Here is a 20,791-nt window from a genome sequence, read left to right as displayed (position 1 = left end):
AATTTCAGCTGCTAAGACACTCATCTGGTGTTTTGTTTTAGGTTTTTTTCTCATTAAGGACAGGCATATTTTTCTTCTCTCTATATTTTAAACAAATAAAATTATAGCAAGCAGTGCTGGTTTTTAGAAATTATAGAAAAAACAGATTTTCAGTATCTTTATACGTATTTAATTTGTTTGCTTTTAGAAAAATAGTGATACACTGTGTCCATTTTGTATGATGCTATTCTTTACATCCTTGATATCTACAAAAAATGTTATTGAATTTCTGTTGGTGATTCTTCTTCTTATGTCAGGTTTATGAGAGAAAGTATTACAGAGCAACTATGCATTATTTGCAAAGAGCTTGCAACGAGCACTTTCGCAGCAAAAATAACCCACTGTAACTTTTGCCTTGTGACCGGTATTCTGCCATGGCCCCAAGAGGCTTTGCCAGAATCATTAGCTGTTCTCTGTAATTAGGGCTGACCTGGTGCATTTTGGTCCTATTTCTAGTAGCTTTTCATTTTCCAGAGTCATTAATTTGGGCAGTGATGCGCCTCATAATGTGTTTTTGTTGCGTATCTTCATTATCTTTTCCTGTGGGCTGAAGATTATCATGCATCCTTAGGAAGGAAAGTGTGTGGAAATGCTTGAGCATTATAAAATATCTTGGGGTTTACCAAGATTTGCTATGCTACACTTGTAATTCCTTCAATTTTATTGCGTTTCTTTTCTTCCAGTCTAGTCTGTGTGAAAGATGTGCACGTTGTTGCTGTGAATGTGGCAAATGTTAAATCTGGTCCATTAGATTTGTAAGGATTTGAGCTTGTCCTCTGCCCAGAGCTGAATGTCTTCAGTCCCAGCCAGTCTAGAGTCTGCTCTCTAAAGAGATGTGAAGCATTGTTATACTTGTGTTCAATTTATTAAATCAGATAACCCTACACAGGGAGGTCATGTTCCAGTCTCTTGCAGAAGACATCTCTGTATCTCAGTCTCTGTTGTTTTTGCAAACGTTTTCCTACATCTCAGCGGTAATCCCTTTAGTTTGGCTTTTTTTTTTTCCCCTGAAGTTGAGGTGATGCAATTTTTGGAATTGCTTAGCAAAAGAGAGCTAGTCTGTGGCCCATCCTTCTGGATTATCCCTCTTGCTGTAGCCACCCGACAAGAGAGAGGAAAGTACAATTAAGACAGCAGGTGGAGCAAAGTACTACATGCAGCTGTACCTCTCAGCTTTCTTAGCTGACTCGATGGCAGAGACTTTTGCCATAATTTTGGATCATGATGTTATAGCAGCCTGAAGATTTGTGATAGGATTTTGCAAGTGGTAAATTGGTTGGGTTTTTTAAATATAGGTAGCAATCCAAATGCTCCATTGAAAGAAAAGCATTAAATTTGAAAATTCAAGTGTTGTTTTAGGGAGTGTTACATCAACTTTGCTCTTTTCTATATGTGCTTCAGGGTATTTTTGTCACTGTGCAAGTGATATGAAAACTCCCATTCCATCACACCGGCATGTTCTCGTATCTTCTGTTCCCCTTCCTCCCCTCTAGAGGACTGTATAAAAGCCGGGATATGATACACTGCAGGGAACTTTACCATCCAACCTGTTATCAGTTCAGATTTAGGTACGGAACAGTCTTGCACCTGGTTTCATGTCCAGCTCTGATCATTTAATATTAAAGTGTGAGTGCAGCTTGGACCAGGCAGCTCCCATCTAGCTGGTAGCAGGGTCCCGGGGCGTTGTAGGTGGAATCTCCAGGGAAATTAGTTGCTAGGAAGCATCACCTCCTTAGTGAGCTCATGCAAATGGAGACTTATTTTTTCAGAGGTTGGTAATTTAGTCATGTTTGGGAGTTTTCTGCAGAGAACAAAATACAAAGATTTTGCCTTGACACCTTGCAAATTTGTAGTCCAAATCACAAAACCTCTTGAGCTGCTCAAGGAGTGGCCAGAAGCTTTTAACATGAACAAATCACTCCAGTCTCCCATGCTTTGTTTTAGAATTAGCTGGAAAAATTTTGGCTGAAGCCATGCCAAAAATCCAAAACAGCAACAAAGCGAGGGAAAAAAAAAACAACCTCCCAGTAAACATCCAGCACAGAGAATATTGCCAAACTTGGAACTATTTGTGCCAAGTTTATAATCCGGCAGCAACAGGGTCTTAGTAGGTAATGCTCTCAACCCGCAGCTAATGAGCCCTGCAGCACAGGGAGTGAGGAACACCACAGAGAGAGGCAGGGCTCGTACTCAGTGCCTGGTTTGCGTGATGTGCTGTGTGCAAGACACGAATCATACTCAAGATTAAAAGGAATAGAGAGCATGATTGCTGGGCATCATATAAGGCTGTTTCTGTGGGTAAGGCACTTACTGAATGAATACATGTTTGCAGTGATAAATACATCTGTATGTAGAGTTCAGGATGTGTGGATGGATATAGATTTTCCTGACCTGAGCCTGCTGTATTCTGTAGTACAGCCACAGTGCTGCTTTACTGCTTGTGAACTTCTTTTAGGAAATATAGGGGGAGGGGGACAGTTAATATAATTCTCTCGACATCAATTCTGCCCCATCAATACGTCATGGATTTAATAGATTCGAGAGCTACAATCATTTAGGAAATCATTTTATCAGCCAAACATAGTGGAGATTGCTGAAACTAAATGGAGGACAGAATGCATATGTGTGTGTGATACAGGATGTTTTGGTATCAAGAACATTTAATTATTATGGGATTTCTTTAGGAGATTTCTTTGTGCTTTTTGTGAAACATTATGTTCAGCACTAGATACTTTGCAATAGACAAGCTATCCCTTCAATAAGAGTTTGGTAAGGATCTGTAGGAACAAGTGCTGGTTTCCACCTCATGGCATAAGCACACTGCTCTAGTTCTTCATCTCTCATTATATCTTCCTCTTGCTTAAATGCTCATCTGGCACAAACATAAGAAAGTTGCATATAAAGGAGCATGAAGAAGAGAGTACATCTTATTGCAGATTACCAAAGCTGAGCATTTTTGGACATTCAGTTATTTATATTAATCAGTTTTCTAAGCTCGAAGATAAAAGAAAGTCTGGGAAGCAATCCAGAAAATCAAGAAGAGAAACTAAAGAAGATAGTGTGAAGATCATGCATTAGTGCATATTTGGAGGATGCCTACAGCACTGTGTCACAATAACCATTTGAAAATAAAGAAGAAGATGGGTGGATCTTGAAGGCCGGTTCTCAGTAGTGGAGGAAATTCCTCCTTGACGTGTCTTTCTCCACCAGCTAAAGCAGAAAGTTCTGTCAGGCAGCACTCTGCTTCATCCTTCAGCAGCCTTGATAGCAACAGTGGGCAGTATTCATGGGGACCAAGGGATCCCAGATAGCCTCCACTGGTCTAGGAGAGTCAGCTCTTCCCAAGACACATTATCAGGTAAATCACTGATGGTAATTTTTAGAAAATACCCAGAAACCTTAAATTCTTGAGAAGTGCCTTTTCATGCTGAAGGTATCATCACCCTGAAAACCTCAGAGCTAACAGAGATTTCTACAGCCTTCTAATAAATAGTGTTTTGTCCTCGTGACCTTTATATCTGTTCTCCACCCACCTATAGGAATATATCTAATATAGCAAGTCGTATTGCTTCTGTTGTTTTTAAGGAAAAGAAAATAATAAAAGATTCAACTGTGTAAATGTCATTCCTGCCCGGCCCATTTAGTATTATGAGACAGGGAGAAGTCTGATTTGAAATTTTCCCTCAGGCAGAAGCTGGAAAAACCTTGAAGGTTGTGTGCATCCTTATCCTTAATCATGTAATGCAACAGCAGCAGTGAGAAATACACAATCCACTAGCTCAGTCTGATAGGGTTTTGAATGCTGTGCTAAGTGGTAACAATCCTGCCTTTCTAGTCTTACAAGGTGGTATCTAATCTTGTAACAACCTTTCAGACCATATTGATTTACTGACATAAATTCTGCTTTTTTTTATCAAACTGCATTTCTTACCTTGTATTTTATTTTGTGCAAAAATCATGATAACTGAAGCAAGTGGCTTCACAGGCAGAAGGATAAAAATAGAAATAGCATGAGATTTTTTACGTTCTTTGTTTAACTATTAATTTAAAATATACATGGGTGTTAGATGTGATCTGAAATGTTAACTAATTTGGTCCCTGGTTAACAAACTTTCCCATTCATGCAGTTAAGATGCTGCTTAGAAAGAAGACTCTGTGGAAAGAAACTAGAACTGCACAATTTGGAACAGGATTTCAGATAATTTCTTGTCTTTTTCTGTTGTTTTTCAGAAGTTAGAAGTTTTTCTTTTTTTTCAGTGGGAACTTACACCAAATTATAGCACAGTCTGCATGAAGCTAGTAGTTGCATCCGTACACCAACGCCCATTGCTGTGATGGATGGTGGGTCTGATTAGCTGTAATTGAACCGTATCATCAGTTTAGAAAAGTCCTCATTTTGCTATCGTATTTGGTGGTTGTGCATGACAGTTAGGAGTTGTCAATTTCCCCCCACCCTTCTAATTCTGCAATATTAGGGCATTAGTCTCTCACTGTATGTCATTTACTATCAAACATGATCTCCTTTTCCCTCCATTTCTTTCCACTTACATCCTTTAATGAGAAATATTAAGGCAACTATATGTCTTTACTCTTGTAAGACAAAGGCTGATGGAAGATGCAGTACATGAAATTCTGCTCTATTTGTAGAGCAGGATATCTCCAAATACATCTGTAAACACGAGGTGCAACACAAAACCCCCAAGACTGTGCTTGTAACTTGTTTTAGTTAACAAGCTAAGAAAATCAACTATGATCACCTTCAAAACAGCCCCCTTCTGAGTTGACACACAGCCGCATATGATGCTGCCGATGTTCAAAGCAATTCCACAGATCATGTTCTGAAAGGTTGTTGAGGAACTCCGTAGTTTTTGCTTTCGCATCTTCTAGAGACAAAAGATGGATTCCTTTGAGCACCGTCTTGATATTTGGGAATAGGTTATTGTTAGCTAAGAACTGCTTCACAGACAAAGCATTGTGGTCTGGCTCATTGTATTCATGTTAATTCACTGTTCACTCTTGCACACCAAGACTTGTGTTGTGAGACTTGTTCTCCAGCCCCTTCCCCAGCTTCATTGCTCTTCTCTGGACACACTCCAGAGCCTCAACATCCTTCTTGTGGGGAGGGGCCCAGAACTGAAGACAGTACTCAAGGTGCAGTTTCACCAGTGCCGAGTACAGAGGGAGAATAACCTCCCTGGACCTGCTGGTCACACTGTTTCTGATACAAGCCAGGATGTCATTGGCCTTCTTGGCCACCTGGGCCCATTGCTGGCTCATGTTCAGTTGGCTGTCAACCAACACCCCCAGGTCCTTCTCCTCCAGGCAGCTTTCTAGCCAGACTTCTCCTGGTCTGTAGCTGCACAGGGCTGTTGTGCCCCAAGTGCAGGACCCAGCATTTGGCCTTGTTAAACCTCATGCCATTGGCCTCGGCCTATCAGTCCAGCCTGTTAAGATCCCTTTGCAGAGCCTTGGGATTGGTCTCATTTTGTTTGAGACCAATATAAGGTTGGTCTCATTTTGTTTGTGTCAGACCTCATAGAAAACATAGAAACTGACAGCTGACAGATGCTGTAGACTTCTCATTGTTTTCTCCTGCAGTGGTTATGTGTTAAAACACACAGAAAAAAACTTGTATATGAGTTAAGGGGCATCTTTTTTGGCTGGGAAAACTACACATCCACAGTTTTCTTTTTAAGATATCCTCTATGAGCATTTTGATATCTCCTAAATGCATTTGCAGGAGACATAGGTAATTTCATTTGCTTTTCTAAATGTTTTGCTCTTGAGTTTTGCCCTTTAACTGACTGTAATTACACAGGGAGGTTTGGTTTGAGTCTAACCACCAGCCTTCCTGTATGTCCTTAAATGTTGTTCAGGTGTAAGGATGCAGTTGCAAATGACAGCATATATCTTCTTTTTTTTTTTTTTTTATTAGACTGTTTATAAGCAAGTGATTCAGATGAAGAGAGAGAGCGCACTATCCAAAGCTGACAAATCAGAAGAAAAGCTTGTGTTGAATCAAGGAGCTGCTGATAGCAGCCTTTTTCTCACCCTGAGGAAATAAGGGCACGCCAAACACACAAGCTGGTATAAAGCACAATTCTTGTGTGTTGATGCTGAAGTAGTCGTCATTTCTGTGTTAGTGTGGCACGTGCCTTCCACATGTGTCATCCTCTGCACGTGGTATAGATGTTATCCAGAAACAGTTATTTGAAGAAACTTGTCTAGTTACGTGTGGAATATGCCATTGACTCTTATCAACAATAGTGAATCTTGCACGTAACTGTGGCTCCTGTCTTGCTCTGAGCAGTTTCATGTGGCTTGTGCTCAGTAACAAGTGTAGCACCCTTCGTCTGATATCTTTTAGCAGTGTGCAAAATGGCTTACACGTGGCAGAGTATGCAGAAAGCAGCCCACCTTGAAGACATTTCAGTAAGTGGATGTTGGGCAGAGCTCTGAGAAAGGAGCTCCATTTCCAGGCAGCATTCGAGCTGCTCGCTGTGCACAAGCAGGAAGGGGTCTTTGGGAAGAGCTCACACTCAGATCATCTTTGTTACTTTGCTTTTCTCATCCAGTTTAGGTCCCCCACCTTGCATCTGCTTTTACCCATGCTTCTGTGAATGTGTGATTTGGGTGAATGTATGTGAGACCTGAGTTTTAGATTTTGTGGGAAACACAGACCTGTTACTCCAGTGTTGCAAGACCCCTTTAATAGCACCTTTAAATCTCCAGAAATAAAAAGAAAATTATGATTTCCCATTCAGGCACGTGTTAGAGACATCATTGAAAGTCACGTGTATTGCAGGGGACTTGTATTTGCTGTGTCAAATATTTCTGCTGCTTAATGTCAAAAGTTTCTATAGATGTATTAAATATTTCCCTAGTTATACTTCTGACTAAAGTAAAAAAAAATTATAAGCCATCATTTTTAACCATCTCTTCTTCTCTAAGAAATTCTCCCTCAATACCGTGAGAGACCAGTACCATTCCAGGCCTTAGCAGGAGCTGTAAGAGTGCTGCTGTGTAGAGTATTTTATGTCAAATTATCGCTGCTGCTTCATTTCCATTGTAGCCAGCAATTCTCATGGTATTTTTTCCTAGAATATAACTGTCTTAGAAGTTACCCATGAACAGAATCAATGTCTTTCTATCTTCTTTTCCTTTTAGATCTCTTAAGTCTGGGATAAATTCCAGGAGCTTTGATCTGTAGTTCTAGGTTCTTCTAGGGTGGAGATACTTCTGTTTCTCACCCAGACAAGAACTTCCCTTATTTAAAACAAGAAATAAGGGAGGAAATAATAAATATATATTTTAAAAAATCTTTCCAGTTCCATGGTAGAGGAGGAAGACACCCTAGACATGATTGACAATTAGTTGTATAGTTTCTTCAGGCTGATAAAAAATCTGTTCTATGATAGGGAGTTCTCTAATGATATTGGACAGTGCAAGCAGCAAATTTAATATGCTTTGCAAGTCAGGGTAGGTTGAAACACCAGAAAACTGTGAAAGTCTGAGAGAAATCCCCTTGGAGCTTGCTTTGTCTGCTTGCGACTTGCTCTTTCTTGTATTTAACCAGTATGAATCCAGGTCATCGGTCCTAGGCTTATCTGTGTCAGTAGGGTGGTGGAGTGTGAAGGGAGATTTTTTTTTTCTTTCTTTCTTTTTTAAACCTAAAACACATGAGCAAGATAGCAGGTGGTACGCAGGTTGAACTCATGGAGGTTCACGCAATGTGTTGAAGTAGCTGTTGGTGACGACACCAGCACAAATCTGTTCTTGGTTGGCTTGGCAAGATATAGATTAGTAAGTGACTCACTCAAGGTATTTCTGTGGTTCTTTAGCAGGTAATGCTGTATATTTAGTGTTAGCAAGTTTGACTGTAGCTTAACACGTCCAGCAGTCTTCAGTAAAGCTTTCTGTAATTTACAAAAGTAATTACTTCTGATGTTGTGTACTGTTTTCCCACAAGGGTCTGGAAACATCTAAGCCATCCCAATCCATTCATTAAATTTTATAGATGTTGCTCGGCTTATGATTAAATAAAAGCTGTTAAAATAGGATTCTTCAATGGAACCCAGTTAAATCTTTTGCAAAGGCTCTTAAAGTGTCAAATATAACTTGCAAATAGCAGAGACTGACACTGCAGATTATTTAAATCTTTATGACATCATCAGTGGATAATTTCCGAACCCCACTTATTATGCAAATGTATTCAGTAACCAGCAGAAGGGCTTGTGTATTTGAGAAATCATACTTCTGTGTGCTTTAAGTCATGTCACTTGCATTGTGTTTCTTCTGGGTGGAAAACAGTGTCTGTGACTAGGAGCCTCTCCAGGGGTCTTATCCTCAAATCACCACAGCCATGATTTACAGGAACAGCCATGTGAAACCTCTTGAACCTTTTGGAGCTTCCTGCTTCTTTGTTGGTCTTTCCAGGTCTAAGGTAATTTTAGCTCCTTCTTAGCAATGAGATTAGGCACAGGCAATTTCCTTGTAAAATTGCCTGGCCGAGTCCTTTGGTAAATGGTAATAACTTTGTTGTAGCTCAGGGGCATTTGTCAGAAGAATTAAACTGGACTCCAGCACCACAAATAGGTATGCAATTAAATTCCAGAGATCCACTCAGGAGCTTGGTTAAGTTCCTGTATACATAGGCTCTGTCCTGACCATATGTGTCTCCTATTTATGGTTTCTGCTGCAATCTTTGCATTGTTCACCCTGGAAAATCATGATTTTAAGTATGCTGATTGATAAAGCACTTGTATCTCTTATGCTACAAATGCAGCAACATTAGATGGATTCACTCTGATTTGTGCCATGGCTTTCTTAGCTGTTTATTTTAAAACTATTTTAATCTCTAAATATTCCAAGGTTTTCAAGAGAGAGGAAAGAGAGAACAATTAAAGATTTCACACAAATTGCAAATCACCTTTGTGAGAACCTTTCCAAGTAAGTCTGAGAATTTTACAACAATTACTTTTTCATGCAGGCTCCATATTGATTTTGTGCTGCACAACACATCCTCCTAGTTCTTTGTGCAGAACAAACCATGCTAACCTCCTGGCCCTTCCCCCGACAACCTCATCGCTTTTCGACTGCTTGTATGTGGTATCCCTGCAGCTATCCCCATAAACACAAATGCACCTTTCAATGTAATTTCTTGAGCGATTTCCTTGTAATTTTGGACACCACAGAGAAAGCAGAATGTCCCTGTCCATACACAGACATACCCTTACATTTCTAACCAATAGTCTGATTGCTAAAAAATACCCATGGGTAATTAGTACCATGTATGTAGTTAATCAATTTAAAATTAAATGCCACTGACGCTGCTGAAAGGTCGTACTAGGTTTTGTTATAGCTGTTTTTGTGAAAGCTGTCTCTGAGAAGGGGTATGGCTTCTTTGTACACTGCCCATGACAAAAGAGGAGGGGGGGGCAGTTTTTCACAAAGGGTCCTGTAGATTTTATTATCGTGTTTTGACCGAGATGATGGGGTTTCTGTGTTGATTTTAAGAAACCAGACCTCCACTTTAAGGAGGTGGATGTATCTGCCTAAGCACAGCAAAAAGAGCTGGTGTGCTAACGGTCTTGTGGGTGAGATAGGAACCTCATCTCTGGCTTCCTAGTCCACCATCCTCATTATTAGACAATTCTGCCTCGTAGGCAGACAGATTACTTCATATTTTCATTCATTAATGATTTATCAGACAGCTCCTCCCCTAAAGGCTCATCTCTTCTGTTATATTCACAACCCACACGCAACCAGCAACATGTAGCTGCCAACTGGCACTCTGGCATTAATAGTAGAAGCTGTGAGCCCTTTCCGCGTCTCCTGCTGCCCACTCCTCTCCTCCCTTCCCAGTTGCTCAGCTTACCTGCCTGCTCCTCGGTGTCTTAGATTGCACCAAAGCCACTAGATTTCCATGTGTCCTTTTCTCCTGTCCCATCTCTCCTATCTGGTTGCTTAAAGTGCTTTTACTAGCTATATGTATTTAAAAAAAAAACAAAAAGAGAGGTGAGGTGACCCTATGTCTAATGTGGCAGTACTTATGTTTTTGTTATGGAAGTAGTGGCCTGTCAAAGCACAGCACAGTCTGGGTGTGAGGGTATGGTGACTTACATTTTATTTCCAGGTAGAATTAAAAGACAAGAAGGAGTGCTGGGGAGAAAATGAGCAAGCTGTGTATATGAGCAGGAAGGTGTGGGTTGGCTTCAGTTTCAGGCTTTGCTGTCAGGTGCCTGGCACACCACCTCCTTTGAAATCCTTTTCCAGTTGTCTGTGTGAGAGGGTGATTTTTATCACATCACTAAAGATTAACTCTGTTCTTGTTCTCGGTTCTGCTCCCAGAAATCGGGCATGCTTTGAGGTCTGGGAAAGGGATTCCAAATGAAATCTCACAATGAAAGCAGTAAAATCCATACCTGTTTACCACTCTCCAACTTGTCTGCTGCAGGTGGGTTGTGACTGAGTACAACACTGGAATGAGGGCTGTAGGACAGGAGGAAAAAAAGCATAAGGTAGGAAACAAGGAATAGATGAAACTCATTTGAGTCATTTATACATGAACGTATAATCCCTTAATCAACTCTTGGCAAGTCTCTTCCCTCTCTCACACTCTTCCAGTGTCTTCAGAAAGGGCATGTGATAGGAACAAAAAAAAAAAAAAAGTCAATATTTTAGCAGGCTACAAAGGAAATTATGGATTAAAAGTGTTGTGGATGCCTCAGCAGAGAGAAAGTAGCTCTTCCTAGGATGCCTAAAATAATTTTTTATTCTCCTTGTTTTTGAGAGCTTCCTGAATTATTCAGGCCCCTCCATGTACCCCTTTGGCACAATAATTTCAAGTAAACCAGTTTTAAAGGTATTGAGCTCCGGTCGAGCAGCCTTGTTGGTCCTACAACTTGAGGACACCCAGAGCCTGACATTAAGTGAGCTCAGTCTTTGGGGGAAGACCGGATCTAAATCCAGACCAGATTATCTTTACTCCTGGTCTCCGACCTGAAGCTCTGCACTACTGTTTTAAGGGGAGAGCTGGAAGGAGAAGGGGAGTTCAGGTCAACACACATAATGGCATATGTGTTCTATTGTATTCTGGAAGACTAATTTGGCTTTGGAGGGGTCAGAGGTAGGTGAGAACTGTAGGTGCTTGTGTGCTCTGGGCCGCCAGGTGTCTGGAAAACCAGTGTCGGCTCTGAGGGAGTAGAAGCTCTTGCTGCTCCTCCATGGCCTCCCTGTTGCAGCCACAGCAGGCGTCAGAGCTCCCTGGGGGCTGAGTGGGAGAGGCCATGGCAGGTTTGTGCTCATGTAGGCCAAGAAAAGAGGTCGTTGTATGGTGACTCAGAACAGGGGCAGGGAACAAGAAAAAACAACAAATAACTGATTTCAAGGGATAGTCTGTGCTCCAAACAGGGACTTGGTGCATGGATCTTGCAGGTCCCCAGACCAAGGACAGACCTCATCAGGTGCTGCAAGATGAGCACACCCCAGAACCGTCGATGAGGACGGCAGCTGAGCTAGGAAAATCACTTCCATGCATTAGCAGGTGGCAAAACTTCATCCAGGTCTCTTGGTAAAACCTGGCAAACCTGGCACATGGCTGACAACTGAACTAAGGGCTTGTTTGCTCTGGCAGGTTGCCACCAGTAAAGCCAAGCATAAATTTAAAGCACCTGACTACTTCATAACAGCTCTTTTTCTGCTGACATTCCTGTGGAAACCCTTCTTGCTGCTTTTGACAGCCCTTACTGCGTTCAACTCCAGGTGGGCTGTGGTTTTCCTAACCCTATCTGTCCCTGCTTCTCTCTCTTGTACATTTCCATTCCATGTTTGAGTTCAGTCAGGAGCTCCTTATTCATCACTGTGGGCTTCCTTGCTGCCTGTGCTTGCCTCTGTTCATATTGAGATGGAGCTCACAGGAGGCAGTTCTTGAAAATCAACCAGCTTTTCTGGACCTCTTTTTTCTCCAAGGCTGTATCCCATAGGATTTTTCTAAGCGTATCCCCAATAGGCCAAAGTCTACTCTTTGTGGAAATTGCAATCCAGCTTTTCGGATAAAAGACCATCTACTGTCTCATGGTCAGTCCAGCGCATGCTGTCCCTGACCTGCACATCCCCTGATGATTATTTAGGTGTGTGAGGTCCAGCACAGCGCTTCCCATTGTCGGCTTCTTGGTCACCTATGTTATGAAGTTCCCATCAATGCACTTCAGGAATTTCCTGGATTACTTGAGCCCTGCTGATTCAGGTTGGCATTTTCAGCCTTCTCTCATGTTTGATGTACCTGTGGCTGCTATTTTTTTGTGCAAACTATTCAGTTGTTTTACATGATGAAACTTTCGAATCGCATCCTGAAATCATGTCCTGTGGAAAGCATTTCGCAAAGAAAGACTCCATGAGGCTTGTACCAAAACAAAAGATGTAACCCACCTAAGGGGTTGGGTTATATTTCCTCCCCGTTTCTCATGCTTAAATGTAAAATAAGCATTATGCTGTAGGAACCAGGCAAAGGCTAATTTGCCTCATTTGAATCTGAAAAGGAGCCCACATCCTTCCTGTGCCCTGCAAAGAATGCAAAAAGACTTTACAGAGAAAACAGCTGTACTAATATGTATAACTTGGTGGGGGCAGGGGGAATCCAGGGTGCTGCCATTAAAGCAATGCTGAACTTGTAAGAAAACAAAAGCACCAGCATATAAAATACAGTGCTGGGAAGTTGACAAAGTTGTGACTGTTTCCTTTTGCTTACATTTATGCTTCCAGCATCTGAAAAACTGCTCCGAAAAATATGTACAAAAGAAAACATGTAGCCTCATTTTTCACGCTCAAGAAAATCTTCACCAAAGATAGCTTCACCGAAGATGGTTAAGTGCCCAAATGCAAACACAAAGCAGAAGCTCCAGCCTAGCCTTAGGGGAATCTTCTGCGTTTCAGAGTCAATATTGCCTTGCCAGAAGAATTTACTACTTACATCATAAACAACATCATAACTTTATGAATTATCCCTTGGATTTTTTATATTTTTAAGTCCTTTACCTCTCTAACATATAAATAGGAAAGAGTTAGTCCTGTTATCTCACCAAAAATGCAGGATATAGCAGGGAGGGTATTAATGGTTTAGTGATTTTTGATAGTTCTCTATCTTCCATGTTAGAACAGCATGGAAAATAGAGAACGAATGAATCCTGGCTGTTATTTCTTCAGCTATGCAATCCAGTTCAGAGTACTGTCCTTTCCTGACCCATTTGTTTATTCCTTCCCAAGAGCTTTGGCAATGAACAGTCAGCGCTGGCTGGTCAGCTTGCAAATCTGCTGATGCTCAAAGCGCCCCAAATTCAGCAACCTACCTGGTGCGGATTTGGCCCTGTAGCGGTATAGAGTCTCTCGCCAGCTTTTAGCTTGCAGACAGGTGACAGATGCATGCGGTCATTTATAATTTATTATATGCATGGAGTGTCAGTCAGTAATAAATAGGATAAGAGAATGCTTGAAAGTTTCCTCTTAAAAAGCCACTTCAGACTTCCTAAATTAAATACTGATTTTGCAAAAGCAGAGAAGTGAAACATAACAGTCAGGTTTTTTTGTTCAGCAGTGGTAGCTGGGTAACAATCAAGGATTAAGGTGTTCTGCTGTCTCCCTAAATGCAACACAATGGCCATTTTCTCACAGTCTGCAATACTGAGTTTCAGGGCCACAACAAGGACCCTTCAAAGACGCTTCCTGCTTGAGGTACTGTTTTCATCTTCAAGAAGTGTTCTTGATTCACAGGAGTTTTAAAACTCTGGCATTGACACAAAAATTCCCAGCCACGGATAAGACAGTCTCAGTAACCTTGAAAAGAGAAAACTTAAGCCCACTAACCTAAATCACTTACGTGAAAGTAAATGCAGCCCAAGAGCTTGAGGTGCTTGAGTTGCCCTTTAGCTGCAGGCTTGTTTTGTAGGATCAGGGTAAATAAAATCTTGGCCTTGAACTAATATCTGTGCTTTGGAACAAACATCTCAATGCAGCACACTGCAGAAGGAAGGAAGCTGAATAGAAATTAGATCACTTTCCTTTCCTGCATTATTTCTTGTAAGTGTAATCTTCTTACGTATGGAAGACACATTTCCTGTTGTAAAAATATTGTAACTGCCTGCAGCAGCCAAACAACTGATAACCTACTATCACTGAAAACTGGAGTCACATTAGACAAGCCTGTTTAGAGAGAAGTGTTCAAAACCTGCAGATGATTGGATCTCTCATGCTCTGAAAAGATAATAAGTGTGAACAACATAATAACTGCTGTGATTGTCATAACAACTCTAGCTTTGCAGTACAGAAGAAATAATAAACTTGACTCTTCATACAAATAGCATAAAGATGTGGATGTGTTTGTTTCTTGCTTTTTCTTCTGTATCATCTATGCATTTAGACAAAATCGCATGGGTGTTTTATCCTTTTTTTTTCATGTGTCTTAATCTTAGAGCGTAGGTGCTCTGTTTATCTCTGTCTAGAGTAAAACTGGCTTGTAACCCTATTCTACAAGTTGTCTTACAGCACTATATAAGTCTCAGCTGTGCTAATGGCACTGTCCCTACTCTGTGATAGCAGCCTTGGAGGTGGTAATCCAATTTAGTAACAGAATAGTCAATCACAGAACGGTTTGGGTTTGAAGGACCTCTAAAGATCATCCATCACCCGTGCCCTGGAACGGGACATCTGCTAGACCAGGCTACCCAAAGCCCCATCCAACCTGACATTAAACATTTACGATGATGGGGCATCTGCAACTTCTCTGGACAACCTATTCTCATCATAAAAAATGCTTCCTAGGTCTGTTCAAATTCCACCCTCTTTCAGTTTAAAACTGTTGCCGCTTGCCCTAGCACTACAAGCCCTAGTAAAAAGTCTCTTTCCCGACCATATTATAGTATTGAAGTATCCTTCCAGTACTGAAATAAGGTCTCCCTGGAAGCCTTTTCTTCTTCAGGCTGAACAACCTCAGCTGTCAGCCTGTTCTCATACCGGAAGTATTCTATCCCTCTGATCATTTCATGGCCCTTCTTCTGGACCTGCTCTAGCAGATCTAAGATCTTTTACTGGGGACCCCAGAACTGGATGCAGTATACCAGGTGGGGTCTTACATGAATGGTGTAGAGGAGCAGAATTGTGTCCCTCAACCTGCTGGTCATGCTTCTTTTTATGCAGCCCAGGATATGATTGGCTTTCTGGGCTGCAAGTGTACATTGCTGGCTCATATCCAGTTTTTCATCAACCATTGTCCCCAAGTCCTTCTGTACAGGGCTGTTCGCAATCTCTTTATCTGCCAGTCTGTACAGATATTGATGATTGCCCCAATCCAGGAGCAGGACCTTGCACTTGGCCTTGTTCGACCTTGTGAGTTTCACTTAGGCCCACTTCTCAAGCCTCTGAAAGTCCCTCTGGATGGCATGCCATCCATCAAGTGTGACAGCTGCACCACTCAGCTTCATGTCGTCTGCAAACTTGCTGAGGGTGCACTCAATCCCATTGTCTATGTCATTAATAAGGATATTGGACAGTGTCAGTTCCAATACAGATCCTTGAGGGACACCACTTGTTGCTGATCTCCATTTGGACATTGAGCCATTGACTGCAACTCTTTGGATGTCACCATCCAGCTAATTCCTTATACGTTGAATAGTCCATCCATCAAATCCATATTTTTCCAGTTGAGAGACAAAGATGTTGTATGGGACCACGTCAACATCCTTACAGGAGTCAAGGTAGACAGTAAACTTTTATGTTAGTTAAAGCCTTATTCTCAGTATTAGAAAAATGTTTCAACCATACTTCTTCATTTTGACAAATGCTTTCAAAAATATAACACAACAGCATGAGAAATTCAATTAATTCCTTAGGACATTCAGTCATATTTTTTATCAGCCTTTGATTTCTGATGTCTCAGAGCAGTGATTCCAAAGTTTTCTTTCTGGAAATTATGCAAGAAGCCAGATACCGCATGCTCCAGGGGCTAAAGTATTTGGAAATTCCTCATGATTGGTGGTCTTAAAACCCTTATTCCCTGAACATCACAACATTTATGCAGGTCCCAACATAGATGAAATGGTCCTGCAGCCTCTGATGATCGGTCAAACTGTGGACTACACTTTGTGGCCACATTTTGAGAGCAGGTCACGTAAAGGGAGGTAGATAAAGAAGGGCTGAAGTCTGTTTTTTCTTTATATAGGGCTGGGTTGATATTTTATATCAAGTGGTTCCAGAGGCTGTAACGCATCTTTATGTCTCTTTATCATGGTCAGATAGCACGTGCAGACTTTTGTTGTGGTAGAGTGACCCACACAAGCAGCCACAGGAAAGGCAAGTGAGAATCCATTTCTTCACAAAACTTTCTGTTCTGGGAAGCAGTCTAAGCACACAGAAATGGGAAGCCTTGAGGACCTCATCTGTTTTTTTGCGTGACACCATTATAGACAATGGATTCATGGGAAGCAGGAGGAATGGAAGAAAAGGAGAATTGTGCGGAGCAGAGATAGAAGCCTTTCTTAGGAAAGGAGGTAAAAGTGGGAGGAGGAAATGAGTTTGGGATCTCTTTTTCTTTTCTGTTTCCATTGTATGAAGTTGAAGTATTTTCCTTAATGAGTTCTGAAAAACTGCACCACTGATGTGTGTGGGTTTTCTCTTTTACTTTTATACAGAATTTATTTCAGGAGCAATATCGACAGGTAAAGAAGAAAATCTTCAGCTTAATATTTTATTCTCAAGATAGCCATTGTGACTCCTTGGTCTGTTTTCCTACCATAATTTGTCTTTCCCTTGGAAAATATATCCCCAGCTTCAACTTGTACAAATCCTGTGCAGAGAAATCAGTGTTGCGTCAATGTTCTCTGACATCAAACTATATAGCCCCAAAGTTGCTAAAGCTTGAGCATTTGAGTGAGTGGCAAGACAGGAAGGTTTCATCCTGGCAATCATTTTGAAAGCAGGTCTATGCAGTCCCTGAAATTTTAGAAGAATGGGAGAAAGGGAAGAAGAGCACCTCTTTAAGGTGAGGGAACTATGTTAGTAAGTCTTAAATGTGCCTTAATGGACTGAATTACACTGTTTCTGAGGCTTTAGATTAATATCCTCTATGGAACAGATGTTTCACGTGTGTTTAATGTGCAAAGAGCCAATTACATGTACAGGTCATGTAAATTTAAGCTGTAAATGGAATGTTGCGTACACATCCAAATGATACTTTTGAAGTGTTTGTCTTGGTTCTCCCTCACTTGGACAGGATGTCCCAAGTTTTACTGCTGAGAGGTGAGCATGTGTTTGGCAAGGTTTTGGGTTGTGTTGTGTTTTGTTTTCCCTCATTGTTTTCTTCAGTGAGAAAAGGAGATTGGGTAAAACTCCTTTCTGGTGTCTGTTGACATCAGCACATTCGATCTGCCTGCGTCCAAAAGAATTATGTCAAAGCAATTGCCTGCATTTGTTTCTTAACGTGTTCTCCAGCAGCACTGTCGCTTGAGGATCAAACTGGAATACATTAAGCTGGAATTGGGGCAGAAACTGCAGCCAATCTCCGGTCAATGATGCCTCCTGAGATTTGTGAAAGTGACACTTCTGGGGTTCATTGCATTAACTTCCATAGCATTTCTGCGTCTGGTCTGGGGGACTTACAAAGGCAAATGGGGTGGTTAGTCTCATTTTCTCCCATTTAATTATTTTTCTGTGTGTATAGGGTAAAAGGACAAGCCTCACATCTGACCTATTTCTTAATGTTTTGAAAAGGTTTTTTAAATCCATATGTTAAAGCTGTTTGCTTCTATGTACTTTCTATGCATTTATGTTTAGGAAGATTAACACAGTTACTTCATCTGTAAAAATAAATGGTAGAGTCTAGCCTGTGTGATCTTTGTAATGGTGCACCTTTTGACATAAACAAGCCTTTCCGAGACTTAAAACCACAGTTGCACACGTGTTTAACAGAATTAGGATGTAGTTAGGGTTATGCCAGAGGAAGAGGGAGAAAAATGCGCCCAGGAGGACAGAAAGTATTAAGATATACAAACACGTGATTCCAGCAGGCTCTGATTTATCTTATATTCGTAGCTCTGAAATCTTGCTCTTCATCAGCTTTCCCAAAACTTTTGTTCTTTTAGTGACTACAAAGTTCCTAATCACAGTTTTGAGTCTTGAGATCTGTTGATGGGAATACCAGTTATAGCAGAGACCAGGGGGTGGTGGTGGGGTGCATGCACGTGCACATATGTGTGTACACACACCACACTTAAACAGATCTTTCCTCCCTAAAATTTTCACAAGCTTTCTTGCTTTAGTTCATTCTGCATAAGTTTTGTACTACAACAGTTTGCTTAAGATGGGATGTTTCTTTTACATTTGTAACATAGCACTGAGATTTTACTGTGCTATGTACACTGTGTTTTAGTGGGCATCACTTACTGAAAGTGAATGAAAGTTTGAAAAACACATTTTTTTCCCACTTGTTGAACATAAAAATATCTGTAGAATGATAATTAAATATAATTAAATGCTTGTATGAAATAATGTCTTCTAAATCTCTGGAGTGGCATACGTGAACTAATGCTGGGCTCAAGGAATTGAGGTTATTTTATCTGTTTTATTTGCAGAATTTACACTGCAGCACTTAGTCATAAGTGGGTTCATTCCAGAAGCTTGAAATGAGCTGATGCCAGTGAATGGCATGAATCAAACGCTCCCCAGCTTTCCCCACTCCTGCTTATTGATGAGATCAATCCTTTGGCCAAAGGCCCAGGTTAAGGCAGACAGCCCTGACAAGAGCTCGTGCTGCATGCTTAAAACCCACTGAATTTAAATATTGGCAGGCTGTGGGATGAAGAAAATTCAGTAGCCAGAGCCCCCAGTGAGTACGTCATCCTTAGAAGCCCACCTGCCAGACCCCATCCTTGGGACACAGAGACAAAAGCTTTCTTGGCAGCACCCTTGGTGGGATGAAGGGGAAGAAGAAGACGTGTGGATGTCGCATGTGAACTTGGAGGTGCCTGTGGGACCAGTGCTCACATCCACTCAGCAGAAACACTAGCTTGTTTCCCTGGAGAAGGTGTCTAGTCCATCAGTTCATCCAAAAAAGGTGAAGCTGGGAGAGGAAATATCTGAGAGGTGTGGAGGACTCCTTCCCTCAGCGTAATTCTCTGAGGTCACTCTCTGTGGCTGGGAGATCCTGGAATAAGATCCCAGGCAGATCCTTGGGACAAGATTCCAGTAGCAGGCAATAGATGAAGTGGAGCCAGATGCTGGGAATTCAGAGATAGCTGCGTGGGGATCCTGCAACAGACAGTTGGATGTCATCCATACTTAGATATATGGATGCACCTCAGCCCCAGAAGGTTAGGATTTCCCCAGAAGATATTTTGCAGGCCATGAAAAGAAGGCTGCCAAGATTACTACACTGAGAGGGGAGCAAATGTTTCTCAATGGAACCACAAAGCACTGTCTGATGCTGTGACTGCTCACCTGACATACAGCTTTACGCAGGCAGTGGTTCTCACCTGCAGGAGCTCCTGCTTAGTACCTCATAACCCGAGCTGCATGAGTGTGCATCCTTTTTAAATCATGCAGTTATTTTCACAACTTTGCGGAGACAGACAGTGCATCACAACCTGTGGTATAAAGAGTTAATTACTGGTTAATTGCCCAAAACAGATCATTGCTGAAAAAGCAAAACAAAATTGCCAAATCTGAGTTGGATTCATTTCTAGTTCCAATCTGTGTTCCACCTTTGCTAGATTAGAACCTGCTGTTGGCAAATTTATTCCCCCTATGAATACTCCTATACTGGGAACCAAACAACACAATTACCTTTTAAGCTTTTTGTTTATAACGAAGCCTTCTCCTACACAGTGTTTTCAGTTCTTTAATCTCTCTCCCCTGAACACTCTTCCAGTTTTCCAACACTTTGTTTGAAAAATGAAGCAGCAGAACCTGATACATTATTCACGGAGCAGAGGAACAAGAGCCAAATACAGCATCACTGTAACCTACCTACTCATCTTTTGATTTTCATTTGTTTGTACAGCTGAGACTCGCATTAGCCCTTTTGGCCACAGCCTTGCGTGGGGAATTCATGTCAAGCTGATTGCCTCCCTGGACCCTGGTCTCATATTCAGTCTCTGCTTCGGAGGATAGAGTCCTCTCTCTCCCTCTAATCCTGTAAGTATGGCCTGTATTCTTATTCTAGTAAGATGATTCTACGCTTGGCCATATTAACACCTAAACTGGTTTCTTCCATCTTTCTACAGACCCCAGTTGCTCTGTGTCAGGCTTGTCCTTCCATTGTTTGGGTTTTGCTGTCTCATATCTAAGTGTAATGACTTAACTTTCCAGGTCACTGATAAGGCTATTAAATAGTGAAGGAATGATCATTAATACCTGTGGGAACCCAACAGGAACCCATCTGTTTGTTAATAGTTTCTCACTCACAGTTATACTTTGTTTTCCTCCATTTATCAACGTTTTAACACATTTCATATGATTGTAGACTCAGAAATGACTTAAGTGTAAAATGTGTTTGAGATTTTTGCCTGACCTCATACAATGCTCTCCACCTATGGAGTCCTGCTCTCCACGTACAAATGGAGACACTCCATACAAGCTTCAAAGCATTCAGCTTCTTCATAAAGGTGTTCTACAGAACAAGTCAAATGACTTAGACTCGTAATGATGTCAACGACACCGCCTTCATCAAGTGAACTTGTAATTCTTGAAAAAAATGACATCAGATCAG

At 41.3% G+C, this 20,791-nt stretch overlaps 1 protein-coding gene across 1 annotated transcript in view; it reads left to right on the top strand.

Moving 5' to 3' along the window:
• FYN (FYN proto-oncogene, Src family tyrosine kinase) overlaps positions 1–20,791 on the top strand; it is a 140,021-nt gene that overhangs the window by 62,753 nt on the left and 56,477 nt on the right. The window contains exon 3 of the mRNA XM_054062538.1: positions 20,084–20,217. The gene's annotated coding sequence lies outside the window, so the exon portion shown is untranslated. The remainder of the gene's footprint in view (positions 1–20,083; positions 20,218–20,791) is intronic.

Source organism: Cuculus canorus, chromosome 3 (genome assembly GCF_017976375.1).
Source record: "Cuculus canorus isolate bCucCan1 chromosome 3, bCucCan1.pri, whole genome shotgun sequence".
In the NCBI taxonomy this organism is placed as follows: domain Eukaryota; kingdom Metazoa; phylum Chordata; class Aves; order Cuculiformes; family Cuculidae; genus Cuculus; species Cuculus canorus.
This window is presented reverse-complemented; position numbering and strand designations above follow the sequence as displayed.